Source organism: Lactuca virosa, chromosome 9, assembly GCF_052849685.1.
Source record: "Lactuca virosa cultivar CGN04683 chromosome 9, Lactuca_virosa_CGN04683_v6, whole genome shotgun sequence".
Taxonomy (NCBI): Eukaryota; Viridiplantae; Streptophyta; class Magnoliopsida; order Asterales; family Asteraceae; genus Lactuca; species Lactuca virosa.
The window spans coordinates 76,967,379-76,978,714 of record NC_136434.1 but is presented as its reverse complement, the minus strand read 5'-3'; the positions used below and the strand labels follow the sequence as shown (position 1 = coordinate 76,978,714).

Sequence of the window (11,336 nt, the reverse complement as noted above, 5' to 3'; positions counted from 1 at the left end):
CCTAATAATTATGGTTTGTGCACTATCTAGACCTCATTATGGCCCAAGACCCTCCCCTACCTCAACCTCCATTCCCTTTCTCGGCCCTCTTAGCAAACCCTAGTGCATTTTGAGCTTTTGGAGCTTTTTGAGTGATAGTGTGTGCTTTTGGTTGTGAAGAAGGTTCTTCAAGAAGGAAGCTTTTCCCTCAATATTTTGGATCTAGCATCTCCCCTTAATTTTGTACCACTAGAAGGTATAAAGCTCCAAACTTTGGTTGTGTTTCATTAAGTTCTATTATGAGGCTAGTTTCTTCCTTTTGTCCCTAAAGTTTAGATCTTGGTGAGTATGAGCTACTCCTAAGCCTCTAAGTTGTATTTAAAGATGCTTCTAGTCGTTTTATATCATAAAGGTGCAAGCTTGAGTCTTGTTGAGTCCCATTCATGTGCTTGAGTGTAGATTTGGGTAACATAAGCTAGGTTTTAGAGTTTAGGCTCTTTGTATCCACCCAAAGGCATAAAGTTTGCAACTTTATGGCCTTATTGGTCTTAAGGGGTCCATATCTTAGTTTTAGTCGTTTGGTCTTAAGTGATTAAGAAGTCTTTGCATGGCTTGCATGGGGGCAGCGTACGCCGTGAGTAATTCCTGTACGCCACGCGTATTGCCTACTTGGTCGCGATTTCCCGCTTCAACCTTGCACGTTGCACGTACCATTGTGTACGCCGAGCGTACGGCCCAAATCAGGTGGATTTGTGTTTTGGGTCCAAATCGATGGACTTGTTTGATGGGTTTGAGCCTTAGACGTTTTTTCGATGGGCCACTCCAGCTGTTGGACTCATTGTGGGCCTTAGTTGATACTTGGTTGGGGCTAGGATTTTATTGGGCTTTAGGTCTAGTTTGGCCCATCTCGCTTTGGACATTAGTCTTATGTCGTAATTCTTAGTCCAGATTTTTCCCCAATTGTTTTGGGACCTTAATTGTTTAGTTAGCACAAGAATTTATCCAACCTAGCAGCCTGAGTGTTTGTTTGGGATTACAGCAGTTGAGGTGAGTCTTCTCACCATGTTCATGGGTCGAAAGCACCAATGTCGGCCAATTTCTTATTACGTAGAATGTTGTTGACTTTTGTGATAATTGTATGGAAGACCATGGGGGTAGCCCATGGCACTTGAGTGTAAGACCGGGATTTGACCATCGACATCGCAAGGAAAGACCATGGGGGTAGCCCATGACAATCATATGTAAGACCAAGATTTGGCCCTCGACATTGTGTGAAAAAGACCATGGGGGTAGCCCATGACACTTACATGTTTTCTTTTAATATGTGATATGATTGGGAAACTCACTAGGCTGTTGCTTATAGTTTATAATTGTGGTTTCTGGTACTTCCGGTACTAAGGGGAAGGGTCCGACTTAATGGCGCAACATTCACTCCTCACTAGTTTTCCGTATTTTGACATTTTACTCTGATGATTTGACATTATTATTATTGAATGGTTTTGGAACAATGTGATGAGTGTAACTTTTGTGTTTAATTAAAATAAAAAAAAAATTGATCTTGGTTTTTGGGCTATTACACTATTTGATTATTATTCAATTATTCAATTGAAGTTTATTCGAATTACAGGAGATAACAATCGTGTGTAACCTTTACTTTGAAATTAATAATTATATTTTTAACTTTACTTTTTTATTTTTCATTATTTATCAAATAAGAACATGGATGCCACAGAAGCTAAAAGACAAGAAAAAATAGAAAGTTATACTTGGATAATCGAAAGTAAAAATAATGAAAAATACGGTACTTATTTCGGGTCGAGTATTTAGAACCGAAACCCGAATCGAATTGCATATTCCGACCGAATTCGTGTCAAATATTTAGAACCGAATAAGCTCTTGTTTTTAACTTTAATTTTTTATTTTTCATTATTCATCGTCTCAACGTATACCTACCACACATAGTATTCACTTTAGCAAATACAATGATTTTCATACTTTATTTTACATATGTAATATGTTTTCTTTATTTATTTTTGGAGGAAGTTCCATGAGGAGTTGGGAACTCAGCTGCATTTCAGTACAACATACCACACACAGGCCGATAACCAGAGTGAGAGGACGATCCAGATACTCGAGGATATGATTCGGATGTGTGTGTTGGATTTCGGAGGGAGTTGAGATACATACCATCCTCTGGCCGAGTTCTCCTACAACAACAGTTACCATGCTAGTATTGACCGACCTCCTTTTGAGTTGTTGTATGGAAGGAGGTGTAGGACCCCGGTTTGTTGGGGTGAGATTGGTCATCGGGTCATGGGAAGCACTGAGGTGGTGCTTAAGACCACTGAGTTGATTCAGTAGGTGCGCGCCAGGATGCCGCTTGCGCAGAGTCATCATAAGAGTTATGCTAACTGACGCCGTTCGGACCTTGAGTTTCAGGTAGGAGACTTTATGTGACTGAAAGTGTCACCTTGGAAAGGTGTCATCCGGTTCCGGAAGTGGGGCAAGCTGGGTCCCCGGTTTATTGGCGCTTTCAGGATTATTGCCCATGTGGGCAGGGTTGCATACCGGCTGGATCTTCCTCATGATCTCAGTCAGTTCGATAAAACTTTCCACGTATCTCAGTTGCAGAAATGTGTAGCCGATGATTCGGTAATGATTTCGTTGGATGATATTCAGGTGGATGAGCGCCTGAATTATATGGAGAAGCCGATTGCGATTCTCGACATGAAGACTAAGTCTTTATGTAATCAGGTGGTGAATCTGGTTAAGATGCAATGGCAGCACCGAAAGGGTTTGGAATGGACGTGGGATCCGGAAATCGATATGAGGGAACACTACCCTGAATTATTCGAGACAGCTGACTTCGACGGCAAAGTGTAGTTCAAGTGGGGGAGAGTTGTAACATCCAAGATTTATCATGTTTTCTTTTGAACCCTTGAGTTTTGATTTTATTGCATATTAGGTCCCCAAAGTTAAAACCTTGCAATTTTGGCCTTGATCGTGTATGCGAGGCATACATCCTTGTATGCTTAGTGTAATGGCCTCCATGTGAGTATGTTGCGTGTACTCCAGTACGTAGGGCATACGTGGCTCAGACCAAAGCCCTAATAATTATGGTTTGTGCACTATCTAGACCTCATTATGGCCCAAGACCCTCCCCTACCTCAACCTCCATTCCCTTTCTCGGCCCTCTTAGCAAACCCTAGTGCATTTTGAGCTTTTGGAGCTTTTTGAGTGATAGTGTGTGCTTTTGGTTGTGAAGAAGGTTCTTCAAGAAGGAAGCTTTTCCCTCAATATTTTGGATCTAGCATCTCCCCTTAATTTTGTACCACTAGAAGGTATAAAGCTCCAAACTTTGGTTGTGTTTCATTAAGTTCTATTATGAGGCTAGTTTCTTCCTTTTGTCCCTAAAGTTTAGATCTTGGTGAGTATGAGCTACTCCTAAGCCTCTAAGTTGTATTTAAAGATGCTTCTAGTCGTTTTATATCATAAAGGTGCAAGCTTGAGTCTTGTTGAGTCCCATTCATGTGCTTGAGTGTAGATTTGGGTAACATAAGCTAGGTTTTAGAGTTTAGGCTCTTTGTATCCACCCAAAGGCATAAAGTTTGCAACTTTATGGCCTTATTGGTCTTAAGGGGTCCATATCTTAGTTTTAGTCGTTTGGTCTTAAGTGATTAAGAAGTCTTTGCATGGCTTGCATGGGGGCAGCGTACGCCGTGAGTAATTCCTGTACGCCACGCGTATTGCCTACTTGGTCGCGATTTCCCGCTTCAACCTTGCACGTTGCACGTACCATTGTGTACGCCGAGCGTACGGCCCAAATCAGGTGGATTTGTGTTTTGGGTCCAAATCGATGGACTTGTTTGATGGGTTTGAGCCTTAGACGTTTTTTCGATGGGCCACTCCAGCTGTTGGACTCATTGTGGGCCTTAGTTGATACTTGGTTGGGGCTAGGATTTTATTGGGCTTTAGGTCTAGTTTGGCCCATCTCGCTTTGGACATTAGTCTTATGTCGTAATTCTTAGTCCAGATTTTTCCCCAATTGTTTTGGGACCTTAATTGTTTAGTTAGCACAAGAATTTATCCAACCTAGCAGCCTGAGTGTTTGTTTGGGATTACAGCAGTTGAGGTGAGTCTTCTCACCATGTTCATGGGTCGAAAGCACCAATGTCGGCCAATTTCTTATTACGTAGAATGTTGTTGACTTTTGTGATAATTGTATGGAAGACCATGGGGGTAGCCCATGGCACTTGAGTGTAAGACCGGGATTTGACCATCGACATCGCAAGGAAAGACCATGGGGGTAGCCCATGACAATCATATGTAAGACCAAGATTTGGCCCTCGACATTGTGTGAAAAAGACCATGGGGGTAGCCCATGACACTTACATGTTTTCTTTTAATATGTGATATGATTGGGAAACTCACTAGGCTGTTGCTTATAGTTTATAATTGTGGTTTCTGGTACTTCCGGTACTAAGGGGAAGGGTCCGACTTAATGGCGCAACATTCACTCCTCACTAGTTTTCCGTATTTTGACATTTTACTCTGATGATTTGACATTATTATTATTGAATGGTTTTGGAACAATGTGATGAGTGTAACTTTTGTGTTTAATTAAAATAAAAAAAAAATTGATCTTGGTTTTTGGGCTATTACACTATTTGATTATTATTCAATTATTCAATTGAAGTTTATTCGAATTACAGGAGATAACAATCGTGTGTAACCTTTACTTTGAAATTAATAATTATATTTTTAACTTTACTTTTTTATTTTTCATTATTTATCAAATAAGAACATGGATGCCACAGAAGCTAAAAGACAAGAAAAAATAGAAAGTTATACTTGGATAATCGAAAGTAAAAATAATGAAAAATACGGTACTTATTTCGGGTCGAGTATTTAGAACCGAAACCCGAATCGAATTGCATATTCCGACCGAATTCGTGTCAAATATTTAGAACCGAATAAGCTCTTGTTTTTAACTTTAATTTTTTATTTTTCATTATTCATCGTCTCAACGTATACCTACCACACATAGTATTCACTTTAGCAAATACAATGATTTTCATACTTTATTTTACATATGTAATATGTTTTCTTTATTTATTTTAAATCTATTGCTCATTATTATTTTAAAAATTATAGAATTTTTACAATAATATAAAATCTTTAACTTTATACCAAAAGATGTCCTTAAATTTTTTACTATTATTTTACAGGTTCAAATAACACTATAAACTCTACCAATGTTAGAGGGAGGAGAAAAAAATAGAAAGTTATATTTGGATAATAGAAAATCCAAAATAACTTCTAGCACATCAACCCCTCAAAGTAAAGAAGGATTAAAATTATTAATTTTAAATAATGATGGTAGAATAACAAATAAGTCAATGTAGGACTAGCCCACTTGGTAGAGGTGGAAGCCTCTTAGACAGGAGGTCCCAGGTTGAAACCCGGACATATGCGAACTGACTAACTTGATGAATTTAACATTTAACCACTAACTGACCGTTAAAAAAAAGACTAACAAATAAAACATCAAATGTTGTGTATAAAGAAGTTTTTAGAAATTTATAAAAAATTTGTACAATTTTATTATTTATATCAATTTCTGTTTATGTTTTATTTAAATTAATATTGCGTTCTACAAAATGATAATTTTATAACATATCTACAAATACAAATTGCCGATCGAATATTCAAACAACTATGCTTTCGTAATTTCAAACGATCATTATATCATTATGAAATTACTGGCAAAACATCTATATTTATTACTTATTAAATTTTATATTATCATTGCTCAATAATTAAGCTATAATTTAAATAAAATTATTTTTAACTTTATCATCCGTGGTATCCACGGGTTATAACCTAATATCATTATAGTCTAAGCAACATGCGGTCTAGTTTCAAATATACAAAAATAAAAAAAATAAAAATAAATAAAAAAAACTTATCAAAAATTCATTATTTAAGATAATAAACCTTTTTAATTATTTTCTATATTCAGACACTTAAAACTAGGGATGAGAATTTGGGCCGAAAACCCGAACCGAACCGAATTAGGCCCGAATAAGCAATTCGATTCGGGTTTCGGATATCTATATTATGCTTATTCGGTTCGAGTCACCCAAATAAGAGCTTATTCGGTTCTAAATACCCGACCCGAATAAACATTCCTCCTCCCCTTTTTCTCATCGACAGAAATCAAAATCATGATTCATATTTTTGTCCTTGTTGTTCATAACAAAAAAAAAAAAAAAAAAACCTACACTTGTTCTCGTCGTTTCAAAATCGACCAATCTTCTCATCTATTTCCAAATTCTTTTTTTTCAAAATTGAAATCTCTTTTGTCGATCCTTCCTCTTGTTTCAAACTTTCAAAAATCGACCCTTCCAATTGTCTCTAAGGATTCACGAACCTACTTTGTCTAGTCATAGAAAATTAGGCTCCATTTCAAGAAACTCAAGTAAAAAATTAATTCTCATTATGTTAATCTACTATATAAATGTTATTCTTTCAATATGTTATTGTGTTATGTTAGTCTTTCAAGGTTTTATGTTGATGTATAAAACTACATTATTATTCTATTATTCAGGTTATGGAATCCTAATACGGTTTATTCGGTTATTTTATTTCGGTTATATTAAGTCGTTAATCATCTTGTACATGTTATTCGGATAATAACAGAACTGAATCGATTAATACCCGAACCGAACCGAATCCGTATTGGTTAATCGGTTCATGCAATTACCCTTATTAGGTTTTCAGGTTATTCGGGTTCGGTTCGGTTCCGTCCGGAATAGTATCCCTACTTAAAACCACATGATAAATTAATAAGCATTTTAAATTAGTAATCCCAAAAACCGATTAAAACCTTAATTTAGAATAGACTAAACTGCACAAATGGTCCCTGTGGTTTGCTGAAATTTGCCACTTTGGTCCAAAAAGGTTTGGACTAGCACCACAGGTCCAAAGTTTTCATTTTGTTGCGAGTTTGGTCCGATTTACTTTAAACTTTTTTGAAATGACGATTTTACCCTTGCTTTTGCTTTTTCAATTTATTTATTTATTTAAATTTAAATATTCGTATGATTAAAAAAAATAAAAAATACCTCTCTCTCTCTCTCTCTCTCTCTCTCTCTAAACCCCAAAGAACACTAAACCAGTGGAACACCACCATCACCTTCAATTGCAACGATGAAATCTATAGCCCGTCATCTCCAACATCCCCCCCCGCCCCACATACCTTCTGCCTCCAGTAGTATCTCCCATAAAACCCTCTGGTTTAAAAAAGATATTCAAGAAATCTGGATTTTTTTTTGCCAAAATTATCAAGAAATCGACCATGGTGGAATGAACCCACATAAATTGGGTTTTTGTTCAACAAAACCAGATTTCTCAAGAAATTAGCAAACCCAAAAGCAAAACCGTTCAACTCCATCTATGTTACCCTCGTGTTTTATCAGCAAAACCAAATTAAGGGGTGAGGAGATCGGAAGTTTCATTTTCATGAACAATGACGCCACGATCTTCCTCAGCAAACCCTAGATCTGCCTCCCTCCTTACAGATCTGCAATACCTACCTAGATCTGCTTCCCTCCTTAAAGATCTGCAACCATGTCCTCATCTTGTGTTCAGAATCGAAGGAGAGAGACGAAGGAGACATCCAAATCTTCACCGATGTACGTTGCCGTCGTGGAGTTCTGAATCACCGACGATGACAACGTTTTCTGATGATAGCGAAGATTTAGGGGAAGTATGTGAAGCTTGTTCTTCCATTGATGGGGATACCAAACACGCATCAACCGACAGTTGGGATCATGGATTTGGAGGTGCTCATGGAGTATGTGTTCATGAGTAATCATTTATAGTTTTTTTTTTCAAAATCAAAAATCTTGTCTGGGGTTTATTCAAAATCTAGGTTCATTTGTGTGTTGAAGAACATATACATAATTTTGGAGTGTGTGTGTTTCAGAAAAAACGAAAAATTTCTATGTTTTGTTTGAAAGATTTCTTGAATGGTTTTCACCTACAAAGCTTTTATGATTTGATGACATTTGCTACTTCCTTTTTCTTCTGTATTATTAACACGAAGTAATTACAAATCCAAGAGAGCAAAAAATGGAACAAATTTTTTGAACTTCTCTATTGTCGAGAGAGAGAGAGAGAGAGAGAGAGAGAGAGAGAGAGAGAGAGAGAGAGAGAGAGAGAGAGAGAGAGAGAGAGAGAGAGAGAGAGAGAGAGAGATTTTTTATTTTTTTAATCATACAAATATTTAAATAAATAAATAAACTGAAAAAGCAAAAACAAGGGTAAAATCGTCATTTCAAAAAAGTTTAAAGTAAATCGGACTAAACTCACAACAAAATAAAAACTTTGGACCTGTGGTGCTAGTCCAATCATTTTTGGACCAAAGTGGCAATTTTCAGCGAACTACATGCACCATTTGTGCAGTTTAGTCTTTAGAATATCATTATCCCTTTAATTTAAGATATAATTTTATCACAATATAACAAGATTTTAAAAATTCTGGATGAAAGCACGGGAGTGATTTGGAAGGACAGGCTATTAATCCTTCATCGTCAGACGATTTTCTTGAAGCATTAGACTTGTAGCGTCGCCCGATTCAGGTTTTATTTTTTCTTCCTCGTTCAATTTATGACATTGCTTTTCTGCTTTCATTTTTTCTCGTTTATTCTGTATGAACGGCGTAATATTTTTCCATTCATGATTATTGCCATCGTTGAAAGTCACACAATACGTGCACGACGACGTGAGCATTAGAGCACCTGGTAATCGAAATTTGTAGCATGCATGTTTGACATGGCCAAGTTAAAGATTTTCACGAAGTCTATAACATATATAAGATGACTGTTATTCGCGAGACGCTCAAGATAACCTTTCAGTGCAAAAGCTAACACTAATTAATACTAAAACCCAGAAATAACGAGAAATAACCAATCCTTCATATCTCGCTTAAATAAAAAAAAGTATAAAGCTCATACATCAAAACAGCGAAATAAAAAAAGTATAAAGCTCCAATGATTCTGGAAAAAATTATCAATACAAACTATTGGTAATTTTTTGTATTACTCGTTATATTATTGGCTTTGGCAACTTGTCGGTCTTGTCTTATGATTTGTTTAAATTTATTTATTCCTAATCAACCTGTGTTAATAAACTTGGTTATTTTTGAAGAAATATCTTTTATCTCGCGTTGTTTTGTATTATTTTGTGTAAGGGCAATTTGTTAAAATTTTAATCTCCGTAATGTTCTACCTTACGACTACTTGTTATATATGTTATCTTCTTAGTGATGCTATACAAACCTCTGTCAAGTTCTTTATATCTTAATAAAATTTCTTACCATTTTCTACTCCTCGGTTGATTAGTAATATTGTGGTTGACTATGTTTGATTTGTGGTAACAGCAGTAAACGAGATGAAGACACTGTTGGGTGTAAGGGAACGGGTATTTTTTTCTCTCTATCTGCAAATTGTATTTTTTAATATATAAATTAATAACAAAAATTCGATAAAACTTCTTTTTACATCGAGATGGAATATTTTTAATCTGGTTTTTTATTGTTACAATTAATCATTTCAATGGTCTGTTTTATAATTTCATCATACCAAAATTCTGTTTCAATCACCAACCAATGCTTCAATTTGGAAGTCAAAGAACATCTGATGGGTTATAGCATAACACAATCGAATATGATTTGGGGGAAATTTTGTATTCGTTTCTAATCATAGTATTTGCCTATTTGGATTATATATATTGGTTAAACGCATAATGAAATCCGAAAGAATTAGGTAATTGGAATAGACTAAGGGGTGTTTCATGAGACCAAAAGCATGCATGGGAGATGCAAGAAATAGTTCTATTTTTTCTCCTTAAAACTCATCAAGAAACCATGATTGATCATGGATTGTTAGTTAGAAAAGCAATTCTTTGAAACTAATATGTGATCAATTAAATTTGAATTTGATAGATTATATATGTTGGAGCTGTTTGAGGCTGTATTACTTTCCCTGCTGATTAAGTGGCTGTCGCTGTGAATCTTATTTTTGAATAATTCTTAAGATCTATCTTGATCATATACAATATTCTGTTCTAACTATATCTGATTACTTTTTATTGCTTATCCAGATCAATAAAAGAGTTGAGACAGGGAATAAGTCAATCAAGCAATTTAAGGAAAAACCTGCTCAATGTAAAAACAAAATCGGAAAAACGGGTCCTGGTCTGGCTCAACAAGTTATGGAATTTCGGAAAAAGAGACTTATCAAGGAGACAAGATGGTATGTTATTTCATCTTTAGCAAGTGTTATCTCTGTTGCAAATTGAGGCACATGAGGATTGAATTTTCATTTGAACACATATCTAGAAAATAATAATTAGAAAAATTTGAGAACAACTTTAAAATACCTTAATAGCTTTTCATTTCATACAAACTACTTTCTTAAATATTATTTACGCAGTTATTAGTTGAAAACCTTTAGTACTCATTCTTGTCAGGTACGAAAGACAACGTGACATGCTAAACAACCAAATTTTTTATCTAGATCGAGTCATATTTGCTTGGGATGGTATTAAGGACGCTCAGCAAATAGTATGTTTCACAAATTTAAATTAATTAATAATTACAGTCGGATTTTGTATTTTTTTAATCATGCTTTGCTAAATAATTTTTTACAATCTATGGCTTTTATTTTGTTGTAATAAGGATAAACCGTTGTTGTGAAATATCCGCTCTTGTGACAACATTATCGATAGCATCATATCTTCCTGATATAGTATACCCATAGGTGAATCGACTAGGTTCATTTTGTGTTCCATTGTTCACCTTAAATTGCTTTTGTTGGTAGCATCCTATATGAAATAGTTCAAAGCATGTTGGGGGATGGGTGGAGCATTTCCTGCCCTCGGGTTGGAAGCTGCCACCTACCTCCATGATATAGTGGATTCTAGGGACCGATTTTTCTAAAATATACATGTGTGTGAACATGCCTTAATAGAATACATCTTTCAGTTTTGTGTAAACTATATATCCTTGTTTCGGTTAACGAAACTCAAAATTCAACTTACTAACGATTCGGGGGTGTTTGGGATTACTTTTTAAGCCTAAAACTTCTTTTTGTAAAAGTTCTTTTGAGGAAACAAAAGCCAAAAGTGGGTTTTAAAAAGTGTTTGGATAGTATTTTTTGACTTTTGAGTGTGATTTAGTTTTAAAAGTCCAAAAGTTACAAAAAGTCACACTTTCTTGACTTTTGAAAACCCACTCTTTTCTTCTTTACAAAAAGTTATTTTGAAAAGAACTTTTACATCTTCCAAACATC

General features: G+C 35.6%; 1 long non-coding RNA gene across 2 annotated transcripts; it reads left to right on the top strand.

Annotated features, from left to right (window-relative positions):
- The first annotated feature begins 8,509 nt into the window (after positions 1–8,509).
- LOC145136239 (uncharacterized) lies at positions 8,510–10,678 on the top strand. 2 transcript variants are annotated; one of them, XR_013720333.1, is made up of 4 exons: positions 8,510–8,624; positions 9,428–9,465; positions 10,147–10,298; positions 10,516–10,678. It is a non-coding gene; the product is annotated as an uncharacterized LOC145136239 (long non-coding RNA). The 2 variants fall into 2 exon arrangements; XR_013720332.1 differs by having other exon boundaries at positions 8,527–8,624; positions 9,425–9,465.
- The last annotated feature ends 658 nt before the right edge of the window (positions 10,679–11,336 follow it).